The sequence below is a fragment of the Protopterus annectens genome, chromosome 2.part1, assembly GCF_019279795.1.
Source record: "Protopterus annectens isolate FY-2018-M chromosome 2.part1, PAN1.0, whole genome shotgun sequence".
NCBI lineage: Eukaryota > Metazoa > Chordata > Ceratodontiformes > Protopteridae > Protopterus > Protopterus annectens.
In genome coordinates, this window is record NC_056729.1 from 1,290,180,227 (window position 1) to 1,290,200,260 (window position 20,034).

At 39.7% G+C, this 20,034-nt stretch overlaps 1 pseudogene; it reads left to right on the forward strand.

The window, feature by feature from the left end:
• The first annotated feature begins 451 nt into the window (after window positions 1-451).
• LOC122794964 overlaps window positions 452-20,034 on the forward strand; it is a 47,028-nt pseudogene continuing 27,445 nt past the window's right edge.

Below are 20,034 nucleotides of genomic sequence, written 5' to 3' on the forward strand. Positions count from 1 at the left end.
TTATTACCCAATTACCACCCTTATCTGCCTGTGCAATCTTTATTCAAGCTTCTTAACTGCATTAATGCATTCTGTTCATGCTTTTTAAAGTTATGGGGCTTATAACTGTCATAAAACATCAACTTACAACTGTTTGTATAACACCTTCTCAACATTTATTATGGCTGAGACAGTTCTAGGTGGATAAAAAGTGCTAACACAAGGAACCTTAGGAATACTAAACTTTCCATAGCCAATGTAATATGAAAAACCATCTCCAACACTGTTACTATTACTTTCAAGCTCCTGTTCATAAGCAAAAATATCCACCAACTCATTTTCATACAAAGACAAATCTAGCAATGGTTCTTCATCAATGCTGCACATTACATTACCATTTGCATTTTCTGAATTTGTTTTATAAACAAATGCCTTTAAATGTAGTTTGCAACAAAAAGCACATATTTCTAACATGTCTGCCAAAGCTGGAAAATATGTTGGCACAAATTTCATTCCTTTCAAAAGTAAACTATACATGTTATCATCTAACTGCAAATCTGATAGAGTAATAATATTTAATATTTCACTTTGACTCACTGAATGTGAACTATTTACATTATTCCAGACATGCCTGTTATTATGCTCCTCATTACATGTGACAACATCATTAGTAATGTTAAGTCTAAAATGTCCAATTCTCTCATTTTCTTCATTTCTTCCTGTTATGCCACCTCTGGTTGCGCTTGCTTTTCGATTGGTGTGGGCTGACTCTCTGACCACTGCTCTGCTCACCCTGCTGGACACCTCCTTCACTCAATTCCTCAAACAAAACACTTTTCCTGCTGTTGATGCTGATGCTGCTGCTTGCCTCTGTGGATGAAAAGGATGACTCTCATGAACTCTGAGACCTCATAGCCGTATTTTTTAAGGTGGACCTGCTGTGCCTAGGTTCTCTGCCATTGAAATATGAGGTTGTTCCTATAATCATGATCATCTCTGTCCAATTTACTACATTTTCTTTCAAGTATTTCAGCCTCAGTTTTGCCCACTCTCACATGAATGTCCTTCATTTTATTATCAAATACGGCAGTTGTAGTTTCCCCCTTAAGCTCGTCCTGCAGCTCCAAATTTGAATTTCTTGCTTGTTCATGCAGTCTATTGTTACATTTGACAGGTACTTTAAGCCACCCTAAAGTACACTGTAAAGAGATATTCTTCCACACTTCAAATAAATCAGAAAATTCAGAAGCTGGAAGTTTGTCCACCTTTAAACCCAGAGGAGTTAAAATCAGGCTGATATATTTCTCCAGCAACCGGGTATCATAATATAAGGACACCTCCTTTACAAGCAAACGTTCTAGTCTCTCATACCTGGTTGCCTGCTGGTCTCCCAGTCCATTACAAGACCACTAATCAGAAGCAGCCACCTTCTCATCCCTTTCTCTCCACATTTCTGTACAGGAAAGAAAGGTGGTTACTGAATTGGACATGGAATTGGATATGTCTCCACCAACCGAAGCTCCAGTAACCAACATACTGTCAGAAAACTCCAAAAACACCATTCCACAAACCAACTCACCAAAGAAAGAATGAAAGAAAAAACACACTGAACAACTGGAGAAACGATCACCATCCACGTTTACTGTGTTCCTAGTACTTTGGCATCAAGTCTTCCAGGGAATAATCATGCACAAGAAAGGTGTGCTTTATATACATTTCACTACATTCATTATTCAATTCAATTATACAATAATTAATCAATTAATCAGTGAGTCAAGAAAATTAAAATCTAAAGTGCATCCTGAGCAGTAAAGTGCTTCAGAAACATTCAAAGTGCATCAAAATATATAAAGTGCAACCCCTTACATTCCTATTGCATTTAACATTATAATTTAAGAATTTAATACAAAAGCACTTATGCATCTCTAGATTAACAAATACTAAAACATTTTGTCCTACAATGGTTGATCAATTAATCAATGAGTCAAGAAAATTAAAATCTGAAGTGCATCCTGAGCAATTGCTTCAGAATCACAAAGTGCATCAAAAAACTTTTAAAATGCAAGTTCATACAAAAGTACTTATACATCTCTAGATTAACAAATACTAAAACATTTTGTCCTACAATAGTTGATCAATTAGTCAGTGAGTCAAGAAAATTTAAATCTAAAGTGTAACCTGAGCAATTAAAGTGCTTTATAAACATTTAAAGTGCATCAAAATACTGCACTATACCCCCAGATATATACAGACACCAGAACTGGAATTTCAGAACACTAAATAGTCACTCAATAGTGTTAAATGCATGGTGTGCATTCTGATGACTATGTCTTCAGCAGGCATGGATAATGGTTCTCAAGGGGGTCATGAACCACAGTTCCAGTAGATAACCACAGGTAATGGCTGTAGTGAATACTGCAGTATATCAGAAGCACATTCATATACACTCAGATGCAGATTAACTTACCAACAAGTAAACCCTCAAGGATGTCCATATCTGTAAATATTGCACATAGAGCACTATCGCCCAACATGGAAGTGTTACACAGTCTTCCTTGGTTATGCTGACAGAAGAAAAGGAGCCACTTTTGTGATTTTAAGTATTTTCTTCTGATTTTTTGTTAAGTTTTACTGCTTTGCCACCTATTTTTTGGCATTTTCTGGTTTGCTAACATTTATATCTGTAACAGTAACAGTACTTGGAACACATCTAGAGTCTGTTTACTGCATTTCCTGTGTTGCACTTAATTTAAAATTGTTTTTTTCTCTAAAACTGCATTTTACCTGATTTTGACCTAGCCCTCAAGTGTGGGGTCATTTATTGCACTGTTGTGATTATTTTGCTGCTTGTGTATCTCTGCTACCCTTAAACTACAACAAAAAGAAAAAAAAAACAAAAAAAAATCTTGCTTTTTCCCACTTTCTGAAAGTTAAGAAAGTTCAGTTACAGATTTGCTGTTCTGAACTGTTTGGAAGTTTCTAGAAGGCCAGTGCTTGCTTGGGCTAAAGGGAAGTCTTTGTGTTCACCAGTGGGAGTGGTTAACACTGAACAGCCTGCCTGTCCCTGGAGGAGTGGTTACTACCTAGAAGCTGCAGTTTTATTGGCCATTTTGGGTCAATTCAAAACTCCTTGATCTCTCTCTCTTAAAACCCAGCTGCCTCATGGTTTTGACATCTTTTCAGGCTTGCTAGTTGTTGCTGAAGCACCTACCAAGGGGAGAAAATGCTGAGAGAAGAAAAGGAGCCACTTTTGTGATTTTAAGTATTTTCTTCTGATTTTTTGTTAAGGTTTACTGCTTTGCCGCCTATTTTTTGGCATTTTCTGGCTTGCTAAAGTTTATATCTGTAACAGTAACAGTACTTGGAACACATCTAGAGCCTGTTTACTGCATTTCCTGTGTTGCACTTAATTTAAAATCGTTTTTTTTTTCTAAAAACTGCATTTTACCTGATTTTGACCTAGCACTCAAGTGTGGGGTCATTTATTGCACTGTTGTGATTATTTTGCTGCTTGTGTATCTCTGCTACCTTTAAACTACAACAAAAAGAAAAGAAAAACAAAACAATCTTGCTTTTTCCCACTTTCTGAAAGTTAAGAAAGTTCAGTTACAGATTTGCTGTTCTGAACTGTTTGGAAGTTTCTAGAAGGCCAGTGCTTGCTTGGGCTAAAGGGAAGTCTCTGTGTTCACCAGTGGGAGTGGTTAACACTGAACAGCTTGCCTGTCCCTGGAGGAGTGGTTACTACCTAGAATCTGTAGTTTTATTGGCCATTTTGGGTCAATTCTAAACTCCTTGATCTCTCTCTCATAAATCCCTACAACTCTCTTTTTGCACAGTTTTGCGCTCTGCGCAGCATCGGGCAGCGCCACCTAAACAGGTTTAAATTATTCCAGGCTCCACAAAGTCTGCTCTTCACTTTTTCCCTTAGAACTGTTCAAACTCTCAAAGTAATCACTCTATTCTCTTTCTAAAGCCCTGCACTTGCTCAGCTCTTATAAGGAAACACTAACTAACTAAAGCACTACACCCTCCTTGACTTCTCATAAGTATTAGGCTCCCGATTGGTCCTTCCTAATCAAGTGAAAAATCAGTTCCCTTCCCTAATTTGATCAGTAAAAAAACAGTTCCCTATACTAATCTGGTATGTCCAAGGGTCAGTTTCAAGGTTACTCTCCAGTCCAGCTGGTGAATCTGGGAATTTTGAGGCAATGTTACAATTGCCTTATGTACACAGACAACCCTCTCCTCCTTCCAACAAACTCTAATACATGTGAGAGATGCAGTTACACAGCCAAACTGGAGGCAGAGCTCTCTCAACCCAGGACTGGCACAGTCAGTCAGGAGGAAAAGGTAACCACCCACACCACAAATCCAGTCTCACACAGACCTATTGCATCTGCATACCCAACACATAAACACACAAAACATACTCAGAGGCTCTAAATAAAAATCTGCCTAAACAGCAAAGACCTCCTAAGCAGATATCCAAGCAACAGCCACCCCTCAACAATACCCATGAATCACATGTCTCACAAAATCAGTGTGCCTCACAGTCACAGCCCTTAAGGCCAAACAACACACCAAATACACTTGTTATAGGGGACTCTATTGTCCGGCACACTGACGTCCCGCTCACCAGACTGAACAAGGAGAAGGTCACTGTAAGCTGCCTGTCGGGTGCCAGGATCCACCACATAATGCAAGCACTCAGGTCACTCCAAAGCAAGTACAAGTATGACTCTGTCATTGTCCATGCTGGTGTGATTGACTTGAGACGTACCTCCCTAGACTACATGAAAAGAGACATAGAGGAGCTCTCTGACCATGTAGCCCAGGCTGGTATGACCCTGACCTTGAGTAGCATCTTGCCCTCAACAAGAATGATGCCACAGTATAAAGACAAAATGATCAGTTTCAACAATTGGCTAAAGTATTGGTGTCATTCAAAGGGGATCCAGTGTCTGTCTGCCTGGGATGACATGCTCGACAAGCCACGTTACTTTGCTAGGGACGGCTTGCACCTGTCACCCTTAGGCTTTCGTATACTGGCCAAGGCTCTTTCCACCCCTATAGTGCCTTTTTTAGGCAAGGTTCAAAGGACAAACCCACCTCCATAGACAACCCAAGGATAAAAAAACTAAAGGTAATGCTACTCAATGCCAGAAGTCTAAACCGCAAGATGCATGCACTCGAGGCTCTCCACAGTATGGAGAAAATCGATGTCTGTGCAGTAACAGAAACCTGGTTCAAGGCTCCTGAGAGCACCCCAGCACTACCAGGTTATAACTCATACCATGCGTTTCAGCCCCAAAACTCGGACTGAAGCACAAAAGGAGGGGGAGTATCTATATTCATCAAAGATACCTACACCTCCAGGTTAGTGGCACTGCACGAAGCATCGGAATATCATCCATGTGCAACTAACAGTGGGCAAAACTGCCTTTCAGTTTGTAGCCTGCTACAGAACACCCTCCCTATTACAGGAACCCTACTTGGCATTCCTGAGAACACTGGAGAATATGAAGGTCTCTCCAAACACTATGTTATTGGGTGACTTCAATTACCCAAGCATTGACTGGGGAAACTACTCAAGCACAAACACCCTCGCCAAATGGTTCCTGGAATTTATAAACTCTAACGCAATGGAACAACTGGTCACCACTCCCACAAGAGGGAACAACATATTGGACCTGGTCATCACCAACATGGGGACTCTATGTTCCACACCAGAGGAAAACCCCTCATTGGTAAGATCAGACCATAAACAAATTTCCCTGGACATCCATATCCTGTCCCCACCCCCAGCCAAGGAAATCACTGTAAAGAATTTCTCAAAAATCAACTTTGCACTTCTCAAGACTGAGGTGGAATCCTTCAAAGCCCCTGGGCCAGAGGATAATACAGCCCAATCTGCAGAATCCTTTACAAATGCATTCTATGAGCACCTGCAGGAATGCATGGATCGTGCTATCCCAAATAAAACCAAGACTCACTCCTCCAAAAACAGGAGACTGGTCTGGTGGACCCTGGCCATAAATAAGCTATACAACAGAAGGAGGAAGCTACTACATGACAGAGCAAAATCCCAAAAAGGGAAGGCATCTCTGGTCAGTATTAGCAAGAAACTTCGAACCCTCATAAAATCATCAAAGGCCAGCTTCGAAAGAAAAATTGCCCTAGACACTAAAGATAATCACAAGGCCTTCTTTAGTTATGTCAGGAACATAGGCGGAAACTCCCAGATATGCTCTGAATTGTTGCATAATGGTAAAAAATATACCGAACCTACAGACATAGCCAACATCCTGGCAGACAGATTCAGCGCAAACTTCTCCCCCCTTCCCCCCAAAGGAACAAATGCCTATCCCAACTGAATGCAACCTCCCAGACATCACAGATGCACAGGTGAAAGCTGCCCTCTCCAATGCAAAAAACACAGCATCTATGGGACCAGACGGTGTCCCAGGCTGTGTCTTACACGAGCTCCAAGAAGAACTGAACCCTCACATTAAGTCATTGTTCAAACTTAGCCTTACTACAGGATATGTACCCAAAGAATGGCATACAGCTACAGTGGTCCCACTCCACAAGGGTGGTGCCACAACGGACCCTGGAAACTATCGCCCCATAAGCCTGACTAGTCTGTTCTGTAAAGCTATGGAGTGTATTATCATGCAACTCATAAACAAAGACATTGGGAGCCTCCAGACACTGGACCCTACCCAATTTGGCTTTGTTAAGGGCAGACCTTGCCTCTTAAACCTAGTTGATTTCTTTGAAAAAGTTACCAAAGCCATAGATGAGGGTAAGGTAGTCCACACAGCCTACCTGGACCTTGCTAAAGCCTTTGACACAATACCCCACTCGGGCATCATAAATAAGCTTACCAGCTTAAATATCAACCCCTATATCACAAGATGGGTTGAAAACTGGCTCAGAGATAGAACCCACATGGTCAGAATCGCAGGTGCCATGTCCAAATCCAAACCAGTTACAAGTGGCGTCCCACAGGGCTCAGTCCTGGGACCTCTCTTGTTCGGTATATACTTCTCTGAGGTTCAGGCTAACACGGGGGGATTATGGCTGACACAGTTCGCAGATGACTGCAAACTGGGGGCCATAATCGAATCTCCAGCTGACACAAGCATCCTCCAAAAGGGTCTCACAGAGATGGATGCTTGGTGCCAGAGCCACGGCCTCAAGCTAAATGCTAAAAAGTGCATAGTCATCCCCTTTGGGAAAAACAAGGTGCCCACAAATTACCACATAGGTGGTAATCCATTAAATCTGGAAGAAGTAATTAGAGATTTGGGGACCAACGTATATAGTAATCTCTCCTTTGAAAACCACGCCGCCAAACTGGTTAGAAAGACCTTCTATATAGCCCACCTTATCATGAAAGGGTTTGCATCTAGATCAAGAGAGGTCATTGTGCCCCTCTACTCGTCACTCATCAGGCCCATAATTGAATACAATGCCCCTTTTGGGATGTACCTTACCAGACACCTGCAGCAACTGGAGAGACCCCAAAAGTACCTCACCAAGAGGATCATGGGCTACAAACAGATGTCCTATGCAGCTCGACTAAAGAAACTCCAGCTCTACTCAGCTGCTTACCACCTACTCAGAGGCAATCTATGCCTGACGTACAAAGCCATGTCAAACCCAGAATTAATGGACATGCTCCACCTCAAAAAATCCAAGTCCCTTAGAGCTACATGCTCCAGGGACCTAAACCTCAGCACAAAAATAAATAGGACATGCTGGAGGGACAGATTCATTTCCCAGAGGCTCCCCTCACTCTGGAATAGAATCCCAATTCATGTTAGACATGCTGACCCTCTTCAAGCGAAATCTGGACGCGTGGATGGGAAATCGCAAATTCACCCCTGGGATCTCTTCTGTGTCCCTGCTAGACAGAGGCTCAGTAAACTAATCTTAAAAGAGTACCTTCTGTGACCTACTTTACAGAGGCACAGTAGGCTAATCTAATAGGGAGGCGGAAGTCCTAGGGCAGATAGCCTAGTATCTACCTATGAACCTATGAACCTATGCTGCAATTAGGTTTCTGATGAGATCACCTCTCTTCTTTACAGCCACCCATTTTGGCTGTAGTACCTCTCAACAACTTCATTGGCAGGAGTTTTGACAAATGGGTGCTATCTATTACACCAGGAAGACAAAGGAAAATTGACTGTTTGTTTAAAAGGGTAGGCACCAGTCAATAGTGACCAATTTCAGGCCAAAATCAAGTTGCTGAGATGCAACAAATTTCAGGTTACATAATGTAGGAGACAGATATACAGCATGGTTAACACGTAAGTGGCTATGTATATACATTTAAATAGAGCAAGCATATATACCAGAGAAAATACAGTAAAATAATAGGTAAATACAAAATAAATATGTAAAGAAGGAGGTAAAATAGCATATCACAAAACAGAGTAGCTACAGAGGAGTGTTATTGATGTATATACAGGTAGTGGCCAAGTAGAGTTAGTTAGAGGAATTGTTATGTGGCCTAAGGTAGACCATTTGTACTCTTCAGTTTTTGCAGGTGTGTTTTAAATTCTGATCTGCATCTGGTATAAGTGGAACTATTGTTTAATTTGGTGGGAGCTCATGCAATATTTTGGGGACTGGAAGCGAGAAACTGTGATTGATGCAGTGTAGTTTTGTTCTGGTGACTGGTGAGCTGGTTCTGATAGAGATTGTTTTCTTTCTTGGTTGTAGGATGGCCTGATAGGAAAGACTTTAGCGGAGGGGGGGTAGAGGTAGCAGTGCTCTTTTTTAGAGGAGTTGGCACTGAAGTGACAAATTTTGCTAGAAAGTGATTGTAAGGATGTGGTGATCTACTGAGATGCACTGGCTTTTGGGTATTGTGTATTCCATCTGAGCAAATACTATACCTTTGCCTGGAGTTGCTGTAGCCGGGAGAAGAAGGAAAAGGATGATTTTATGGGCCCAAAATAGAAAGTAGTTGATTTTTGGTCTATTTTTCTTTGTGGACCAGAATGTTTAGTGTTTAGCTTAGTCATAACATGAGCTATTTGAAGGTAGAGGTGGCTTTGATTAGAAGATTGTTTCATTCTTTTATCTTCTGTTTTTATGGGAATTTGCTAATTTTAGTATGTTCCAAGTATCACAGATTTAGTTGACATTTGTTTAAGGAAATTTTAAGTAGTGAGCCAAGAGATGAGTGTAAGAACATCTTCTTGAGGTTAATCTTCTATTTCAGTGCAGTTCACACTGGGCCTTTAAATGTCCACAGTTTCAGTGTATAAAGGTAATGGGAGGTTGAACATATCAGAAGGAAAACCATTTTTAAGCAGAATTTGGAGATGGACAAATGATGAGCTTACATATCATTCTAGAAGATAGCAGAAGGTTGTGGGTTCTATTTTCACCCCAAATGATTGGATTGATTTTTGCATTAGTCACACAACTTTGCAGCATTAGGGCATGTTTTACTCCTTTGGGTGAGATGTTAAACTATTGCCCCATCTGTTTGAGATGGTGGTAACTCAGGTGGAGATCAATGGTCCCACAGCACTTAGCAAACAGAGTAGCGGCAGTCTCTATTAAAAAAACACAAAATGTATTTACAGGTTTATCATGCCATGCTTCATTTACAATATTGGCACATACTTTCTTATAATAAATTACTTTTTTAACCCACTACTCTTTCATCCATGGCCAAAATGTCATTTCCTTGAACATATCATTAGCATCCCACTTCTTATTATATAACAACTTGCTGAATCTTACTTCTTGCAAAAATTCTGCAGAGGCAAATAATTTCCTATTCAGTTTTCCTGTCTCTTTACATTCTTTTACATTGTATTTACCATAAAAGTGTCAATTCCATTGTTACTGTTTCAATAGTTTTATTACTCCTCATTTTCTTAGTTTTTCTCCAAAAACTTTTTGTTGTAGAATATTCTACCACAGTTCCTCATCGTCTCCTCTTGAACATTATAGTACCTTCCTTAATACTGTTTGTATTTTATTTCCATGCAAAATTACCATCCTCACTGATCTAGGCCTCATTCTGCTGTTCACTGCCAGTCTTCTCAATGGGTCTTCCACTACAACATCTAATGTCTTGATGTCTGTTTTATTTACGAAGGATATTGAATGCACATCTATTTTTCTTTGTGCAATTTTCCTTCCTCATATCTATTGAGTTTGTTCTCTTTGTTTTTTTCTTAATATTTCTGAGGTCTAACAAGCATATAATGTATGTATTTAATGTTTTACACTTCTCCAGCACAGTAAATGTTCTCCATTTATTTACTACAGTATTCATATCTATGAATGTTACTGAAATATTATCGCTTTCTTTCTATATACTGCTGATCTGTTAGTTTCCTTTTACTTTTCCTAAGCCTGAAATGGCTTCCTATTGAAATTTGGATTTCATTAGTTTCTCTTTCTTCACTTTCAGTTTGTAATTGTCTTAAACGTGTTTCCTATACAATTTCTTTGTTTCAGTTTTTTGCATGTCATCCCGAAGTTGATCACTTTTTAATTCTGATTCCATTATCTCAGTCCCCAGTTATTTCCATATTTGTATCCTCATTGTGCTCTACATTATCTGTTAAATTATTTTTCAGACTATGTCTCTTTCTCATTATGTTGCCTCTCTTCAACAATGTATTTTGCCATGTGACCTAATTCTCACATTGGTTATATCATCTTTTATTACATTCATTACATAAAACATTTTCAACAACAAAAAAAAAAAACTCTGACCATGGTAGAGACCATTTCCCCTTATTCCATTAATGTTCACAGTATGAGATTTCATTTGTCCATCAGTTTTCTACAGTCATTCACATCTCCTGTGTGCAAGTCAATATTTTTCACTTATCATACACATTTTTCATGGTGTAAATGCCTTTGCATAAATGAGAAAAAAATATTTAACAATGGCTTGTTTAGCAATTATGTTTATTTTATACTGAAGCAATATTATGTTTTGTGCAATGTATCTATCAGGTGTAAACATACAAATTCCCAAATTAATTTTTCTCCCCTACCTCTCCACCTTAAGCATAAATTTGTTTAACAGTTCAAATGATTCACAAACTAACTGCCAAATGTTCACGTTTCCCAGACATATTAGTGAAAACATACAAACAGTTGTAAAATCAAGTGGTTCTATCATCTTGTCTCAAATATACCTGTCAGTTATATTGTCTTTTTATGAAGAAATACAGTTGGGTCTTTTCCAGCAATCCTTCATTTGACATTTTGTTCCTTTTCCTTTGATACTGTGGCATACCTCCATTTCACTCCCTGTGTTGTCTAAACATTTGCAAAATGTCATGCATGTCTCTCTCATCCTGCGTCCTCCTAGATTCCTCCAGGTTTTTGTTTCATTCTCCTGTATACAATTTAAACTAATCCTGACCACAAAATAATGTTTTTTGCTCCTTGTTCATTTTCTGTCATTGCATTTTATAGAACTTGCATATCAAGCCCACCCTACAAGAACTCCATCACTTAACTCTGGGGGCTGGCAGTTGGTGCAGATGTTAAAGCTGCAGGCTGTAGTCCATGTGATACAAGATTTGATCTCCAGAGCTCTCATAAGGTTGGTGGTTGGCTCAGAGGTTGCACCCACCTTGGGAAGCATGGGTAGGCGTAAAAGTTCTCCCTGAGGTTATTAGCCTAGTAATTACCTATGAATCTGAATATTCTCTCTGCATTGTCTTTATGCTGCATACATTGATTTGTATTATCATCTGGCATCTCAGTTCATTATAACATGCTATCCTTCAATATGGTTTGTTCCTTCCCTTCTCTTCTTTCACAGGAAGTAGCTATACAGCTCATTTTACTGAAAATACAGGGGAATTGCTCTGATACCATAGCCAGGTTTCCCCTAATCAGTATAAGTACCAGCTCTGATCTGCAGAAAATGAAGCCATTACTCTAGTGGTATTAACCCAAAAAAAGATAGAATAAAGCAGGTAGGGAACTTTGTGAGAATCCTGCTTGGATAGCAGCATAGCCGAAATTTCCAGTTGCCCCAAAGCATGGCCTTGCTAAGTGACTTGCTTGAGATGACATACTAGGCAAATGAAGGATGTGGGAGTCAAAACCCATACCACAGAAGGGAAATTAACAGCTCACTGTCTTAATCCTCTGTACCAGCTGCCTGTCTTTTAAGGGGAGTTTGTCAGTGATGCTATGCATAAAGCCGTTTTTATATGTGATACGATAATCTCTTATTAAAGTGAAGGGGGTATATTTATTGCTGCTTATTAGATTTAAAAAATGCAGAAAATAGCAGGTTGGCAAATTCATCCAGCTGTAACTATAAATAACTATTACTAAAAGTTGGCAGAAGTTTGATACCACCCATAAAGAAAAAAAAAAAGACACGTTATATCTTAAAATGGTATTTATTCTTATATACATTAGAGATGTCTTTTGGGAATTCTTAATTGACTATGGGTTCACTTTTATTCATTCATTTATTTATTTATTTATTTTATATTTGTTGACCAGGAGAGTCCAACTGGATTACAAGTCCATTTTCAGTGGAGGCCTGGGGAGAAAAGCTCCAAGAGAACAATTTTTACAGACTTTTGACATACAATTTCCGTAGAAGAGACTTTGACATACATATTAACTAACAAGTAGGATACATTCATTCTCTACAATATAATATTACATTTTAGAAGATATTCCTAAGTTTAGAATTCCTGCAATAGTTTTACTATCAAAGTAAAAGCAGAGAAACCTAGAATAAGGCCCTGAGAGAGCAGATGATGCTCGCTATAGTTGAGAAGGATAACAAATTGATTTACTATATGTCTCCTCCTGGTTTTAGTTGAGAAGGATAACAAGCTGATTTACAATATGTCTTCTCCTGGTTTTAGTTGCTTGTGGAAGGCACAACATTGCTGGGGTAGTTTTCCCTAACTCCTGGAGAGATGGGAAGAGCGGCAGATTAACAGTCCTAAGTGGGTACAGTACTATGAATGGTTAGCTTTGCAGAGTTACTTAAGTTAGGTGAAGTGTTATAATGAGACATTAGCCAGGGGAGATACAGGAGCACAGTCAATTATTCAAAAAGTGAGTTTTAACAAGTTTCTTGAACTGCGATGGGGACTTGCTATCAGTTATGTGGGCAGGAAGGGAGTTCCAGGATTTTGCTATATAGTGGCTGTAGACAGACTTACCAGCTTCATTGTTATATTTGGTTACTTTGAAAAGGTTTTGTGTGCTAGACCTCAAGGGCCTGGTGGTTGTATTGGGTTGCAAAAGATTTTGTAGGGCTGGGGTGTTTTCAGAGTTATGTATTATTTTGTGGGCTAGTGATAGTTGATTGAGTTGAAGTAGTAGGAGCATGTAGTTCTAGCCAATTAATTTTTTTTAGGCATTCACAGTGATGTGTTCTGATGGGAGAGGTTGTAGCAAATGTGGCTATCTTATTATAACAACTATCAAGTTTATTTAGGTCAGATTTGCAGAGATTTGTAAGCATGGGGAAGGCATTAAGTAGGGTGGATAGTAGGTGAGTCCTCGCTATTCTAGTTTTGGAGTGGTCAGTGAGGATTTTTTTTTGCGATACAGTAGGCCAGGTTTTTATGTACTTTTTTTAATGGTTACAGAAATATGTAAGTCAAATCTAAAGTGATTATCTGTTTCAACCCCTAAGAGTTTGGTATGATTTGTGGGGGTGATTGTGGTCTAGTTAAAGGAGGCGATGAAGAAAGAATCAGTGGGAGGTATGGCTCTGTGGGAGCTAAAGAGTACTAGCTTTGTTTTACTTGGGTTCAGAATGAGCCTTTGGTTTGTAATCCAAGTTTCTGCTAGGAACAACCATTCTTGTGTTAGGGAGTGAAGGATGTCAATTGATTTTGCTGCGCATATTATGGTGGTATCATCTGCGTATTGCACTATTGAGGCTTTAGGAATACTGTTTGGGAGCTGATTGGTGAACAGGGTAAAAAGAAGTGGCCCCAGGATGGAGCCTTGGAGTACTTCTAGGGAGACTGGTAGGGAGGGGGAGAGTTGGATTTGTCACGTAACAGCTTGTTTCCTTCCCTCTAGGTAGTTTTGAACCAGGAGATGGCAGGGGTGGTAAGGTTTAGAGTTGCTAGTGAAAGAAGGAGTTAATTGTGGTTAACCATATCAAATGCTTTGGACAAGTCAAGGAAGGTGGCAGATACAAGGAGTCCATTGTTTCTGTGAGTATTGACAATGTTGGTGAATTCTGCTATGGAAGGGTATAAAGCCATGTTGTTGTGTTGCTATTAGATTATTTTCTAGGAGACATTTCATTACTTGCTTGTGTATTACCTTCTCTAAAATTTTAGTTAAAGGGGGTAGTATGGCTATAGGGCGGTAGTTATTGAGTTCCAGGGAGTTTCCCCCTTTATGTAGAGGGATGATATGTGATATTTTCCATAGCTTGGGTACTATACACTCGGAAATGGATCTGTTAATTAGGATGGAGACAGGATATGATAAGGCTTCTGCAGCCAGATGGAGGTATTCAGCGGGTAATTTATCTGCAGCTAGAGATGTTGGTTTGAGCTTGTGGAGTAGTTTTTCAATGTATTTGGTTAGTTCTGGGTGGAAGCTGAACTTGGGGAAATTGTTAGTTGAGGTGGGGGGTGCATTTGCAAGGGTGGGGATGTTGTCATAGGGTTGGTTCTTTGCAAGGTTCATAGGTTCATAGGTTCATAGGTAGATACTAGGCTATCTGCCCTAGGGCATTTACAAGCCTAGCCAGAGTGTGTTTGGCTTTCACCACCCTTTTAGATTAGATGACTGTGCCCCAGTATAGTAGGTCACAGAAGATAGCCCATTTAAGGTTAGTTTAAAGTGCCCCTGTCTAGCAGTGACACAGAGGAGATCCCAGGGGTAAATCTACAGTCTCCCATCCAATCGTCAAGATTCTTGTTGAAGAGGGTCATTGAGGGGCTCTGCCTAACATGGATTGGGATTTTGTTCCAGTGAGGGGAGCCTCTGGGATATGAATCTGTCTCTCCAGCATGTCCTATTTATTTCTGTGCTGAGGTTTATGTCACTGGAGCATGTAGCTCTAAGGGATTTGGATTTCCTGATGTGGAGCATGTCCATTAATTCTTTGGACATGGCTTTATATGTCAGGCACAGATCTCCTCTTAGTAGGCGGTAAGCAACTGAGTAGAGCTGGAGTTTTTTTAGTCTAACTGCATAGGGCATCTGCTTGAGTTCCCTTAATCTTCTTGGTCAGGTACTTTTGGGGTCTTTCTAGTTCTTGCAGGTGTCGGGTAAGGTACATCCCAAATGGGGCATTGTATTCAATTAAGGGCCTGATTAGTGATGAGTAGAGGGGCACAAAAAACTCTCTTGATCTAGATGTGAACCCTTTCATGATAAGGTGGGCTATATAGAAGGTCCTTCTAACCACTTTGGCAATGTGATTGTCAAAGGAAAGATTACTATCTACTTGCGTTCCCAGATCCCGAATTTCTTCTTCCGTACTTAATGGATTACCACCTATGTGGTAATTTGTGGGCACTTTGTTTTTCCCAAAGGGGATGACTATGCACTTTTTGGCATTTAGCTTCAGGCCATGGCTCTGGCACCAGTTATCTGTCTCTGTGAGACCATTTTGGAGGATGCTTATGTCAGTCGGCGAGTCGATTATGGCCCCCATTTTGCAGTCGTCTGCGAACTTGGTCAGCCAAAGTCCTCCTGTGTTAGCCTGTACCTCAAAGAAATATATACCAAACAAGAGAGGTCCCAGGACTGAGCCTTGTGGGACGACACTTGTAACTGGTTTAGAGTCTGACATGGCACCTGCAATTCTGACCATGTGGGTTCTATCCCTAAGCCAATTTGCAACCCATCTTGTGACATAGGGGTTGATATTTAAGCTGGTGAGCTTGTTTATGATGCCCGAGTGGGGTATTGTGTCGAAGGCTTTTGCGAGGTCAAGGTAGGCTGTGTGGACTACCTTCCCTTCATCTATGGCCTTGGTGACTGTTTCAAAGAAGTCGACCAGGTTCAAGAGGCAAGATCTGCCCTTAACAAAGCAGAATTGGGTAGGATCCAGTGTTCGGAGGTTCCCAATGTCTTTGTTTATGAGTTCCTGGTCTGGATAGTTTCTGCAAAGTATTTATTAAATTGAGTGGGGATGTCTTCTTGATTGTTATCTATTTTTGGGGTTTGGGTAGTTGTTTTTCCTGGTTGCAGAATAGAGTTAATTGCTGCCCAAAATTTTTGTGGGTTGCTGCTGTGCTTATCCTGTAACTTTTGGTAGTAAGATGTTTTGTTTGTTTTGGTGAGTTTTTTGGCTTTGTTGCGTAGTTCAATGTACACTTGTTTGTTCAACTGGGATTTACTGTTGAGGTAGTTGGTCCAGGCCTTGTTTCTTGTGTTTGGGGTTAACCAGGGAGCATATTTAGTTTTAATTCTTGTTGTTCTGGAGGGGGCATGATGGTTAAGGGCGTTTAAGAAGGTAGTATTGAAATATAGTACAGCTTCATCACGAGGTAGTTTTTTTTAGGGGGGTCCAGTTACACATTTTTAGGACGTTTATAAAGTTGGAGGAGTTAAAATGTTTTTTTTTGTTTCTAATTAGGTGCATTGATATTTGGGTCAGTTGTGGTGATTTTGATCTGAGTAAAAATGTGGCTTGGTGGTCACTGAGGGTGTCTGGTAGACACCCTGCTAGGGATATCAGTGATGGGTGGGATACGAGTATCCAATCTAGAGTGGATTGGTGTTTGGTTCTCTTGTCTGTTCTTGTGGGGGAAGTGATGAGTTGGGTTAGGTCAGGTAGGTTAATATGGGAGAGTGGGTTTTGACTGGAACAGTTTTGCCAGTCAGTATTAAGGTCTCCTAATACTATGCTTTCCTGGGGGAGGGAGTTAGATATCCATTCTAGTAGTTTTTCTGTAATGAGGATATTGCTGCCTGCAGGGATGTAGCAGCCTATGATGTTGATGTGTTTACTATCATTACGTTTTAGTTTTGTTAGAGTGAGTTCAACTTTATCAAGGTCAGGAGTTATGTCTAATTTCTCAAGGATGAGGTGAGATTTATACACTATTGCAACACCCCCCTTTTTTACCTATTATGGCACAATGAATTATATTGTAACCTGGTGGAGTGATTTAATTGTTGTGGTTGCCTGGTTTAAGCCAAGTCTCTGTTAGTATGACTATCTCAGGTTGATAAAAGGAGAGTAGTGCATGAAGGTCATAGACTTTGTTTAGTATACTTCTGACATTTAAATTTAAAATGAGTGAGGATTTGTCTCAGTGGAGTAGGGTATCATTCAGGTTGAGGGTTGGGGCTCCTAGATTTTGTGGGCCTGGGTTTGGGTGTATATCACCGCAGCTAATGAGTTGGGTTCTGAGGTAAAAATAGAGTTTGAGTAGTTTGTTTAGGGTCTTAAAGTTCTTTATAGTTGTTTGGGACTGGTAGTGTGATGGCTGTAATCTGTGTGCATAGTGGTGAATAAAGAAGGTTTGGTAGTGGTATTGGACTAGTTGAGTGAAAGGGTGTGTTGTAATAATGTTAGTGGAAGTAGTTTCTCTTGGTTTGTGGATAAAATTAAGTTGTTTTTGGTGGTTGGTGATAGAAGTTAGCAGTGGGAGGCTGGATCTACCTAGGAGCAATAGTAAGAGGTGTATGTATGTGGGTTTGAGTAGTTTGGGCATGGTTTGGTTGGGTTTGGTCATGAGTGAGAGATCTGCTTGGGATGGGGTGGGTGTGGTGGATGATGAGAGGTGTTGTTTGTGATTGTAAGGTAGTTAGATGGAGGACTGTGCTTACAGGATGTGGAATAGTGGAAGAGAAGGAAATGGGTACAGGGGTGGGGCAGATTCAGTGATTGGTGGTTAGCATGAGGGGAGTGGCTAAGTTTAGTTGAAATGTAGCACTAGTGGGGGTGGGTGGTAATAGTGGGCAGGGAGGCAAGCGCAGCGAGGCTAACACTAACTCCAATTATATCCCTGGGCTTACTTGTTTCTTTTCTTTGTACACCAAATGTATCTTTTCACTTGTTTCTGTTTACACCAACTGTATCTGTTTGGCTGTATTGTACTAGTTTAATTTTACTCCAAATGTATCTTTTTGGCTGTATTTTACTGGTTTAATTTTACACCTAATTTATGGGCTATTTTTAAGCTATAGATTGTACCCCTGCAGAGATTAATTAAGAGCTGCAGCGTATATGTTATGGGCTATGTGAAAGGGAGCAGGGTGAAATTACTGTGTGCAGGGTAGATTTGTAGGTTAAAGAGGTAAGGTCCTTAGGGAAAATCTAGTTAAGTTACACAATATAGAGGGAGCCTAGAAGTGTCTTTAGACCCAGGACAGCATGAGACAGTACATAGCTAGAGTGATATGGTACTAGTACATGTTATGGTATTGAATCAGGGTAAAGTTTTTCAGGGTGACATCCTTTCAATCAGTAGTTTCTTATACTGGGGTAGTTTGAGGGGGACTGCCTAGAAAGAAAACATTTATTATGAGAAAGACCTTATCAGCACTAATAACTAGCCACCAGTCAAGCAGGCATAACACTGTCACTTAAACCATGTAATATATGGTAATTCAGGAGCTCCGTACAGCTGTGAAGCACAGTATATGCTTTTTAGCGACATAAATGATCTACAAAAAGTTAAAATGTATCACTAGCTTTATAAACTACTCTTGCAATCAGGCTATGATGCAGGTAGTAATTGTTAAGGTTTTCTATAATGCTGTTTCCTTGTTTGATGTTAAACATTTAATCTAGATGCCGGACAACAGCTATCAAGTATGTTTTCCTTGTAAAATCTGTCCTAAGGAGAACAGTTAGCTAGACAATCTAAGAGTGGCCATATGGTAAGCAGCTCTGTTAACAAATTTTAATACAACAAATAATTTGTAGGTTAAAGAGGTAAGATCCTTGGGGAAAATCTAGCTAAGTTACACAATATGGAGGAAGTCTAGAGGTGCCTTTAGACCCAGGGCAGCATGAAACAGTACATAGGTAGAGTGATATGGTACTAGTACATGTTATGGTATTAACCTTATTCAAATTGCAGGTTGGACTTCAAAGACTTGTATCAGGGTAAAATTTTTCAGGGTGACATCCTTTCAGTCAGGAGTTTCTTATACTGAGGTAGTTTGAGGGGGACTGCCTTCTCTGTCAGTTTGAACAATAAATTATGCCTAACACTGCTGAATACCTTCGAAGCATCTAAGGAAAAAAGCAAATGAGGAGTGTGGCTATGGTGTGATCCAGTAAGTCTTCTTTAGAGGACTCCAGAATATATAGTTGCATGTTGTAAGCATCTTATGTGAAATCCACCTTCTGCAGCTGATTGGCTTTCCAGATGAACTTCACAAAATGTACCTACTACCCGACCAACAAAACATTGCCATCATTTCTTGCAAGTGCTATAGCAGGACACTTGCTCCAACATACACCTTCTTTAAAGTCTGTTGAGTCTTACTCAAGTCCACTGTCAATAGCCACAAAACGAACAGTGTAAACAACAACAAGAATTTCAACCTTTCACTGGGACTGTGAATTCTGAACTTAGCTGAATTCTGCAGAGACAGACAGACTCTTGTGATTTTTTTTTAATTGCAAAAAATAACAACTTCACACAATCATTCAACTTCAGTTTTAACAACTTAACAATGCAACATTCTCAACAAAGTATACAATACATCAGAACATAACTATGTGAACATACTCGGTAAAAACAATGATTCCCCCTCATCCACTTACAGTATACACAAATATATATATATATATATATATATATATATATATATATATATCTATATATATATATATATCTGTACACGTATATATAAAATATAGATAGATAGATAGATACAGATAAAGATATACACACATACACATGTATATAAATAAATATGCAGTCAGTATCCATGCATATTACATATTAACTTTGTTTGCCCCTTTAAATAATTGAAAAACATTGCATTGTCCTTTAATTATATATGTATAACCCTGTGTTAAGATGTTCAGAATCTCAGACATAGCATTTCTTCATTTCATGAGTCCCCATTTTG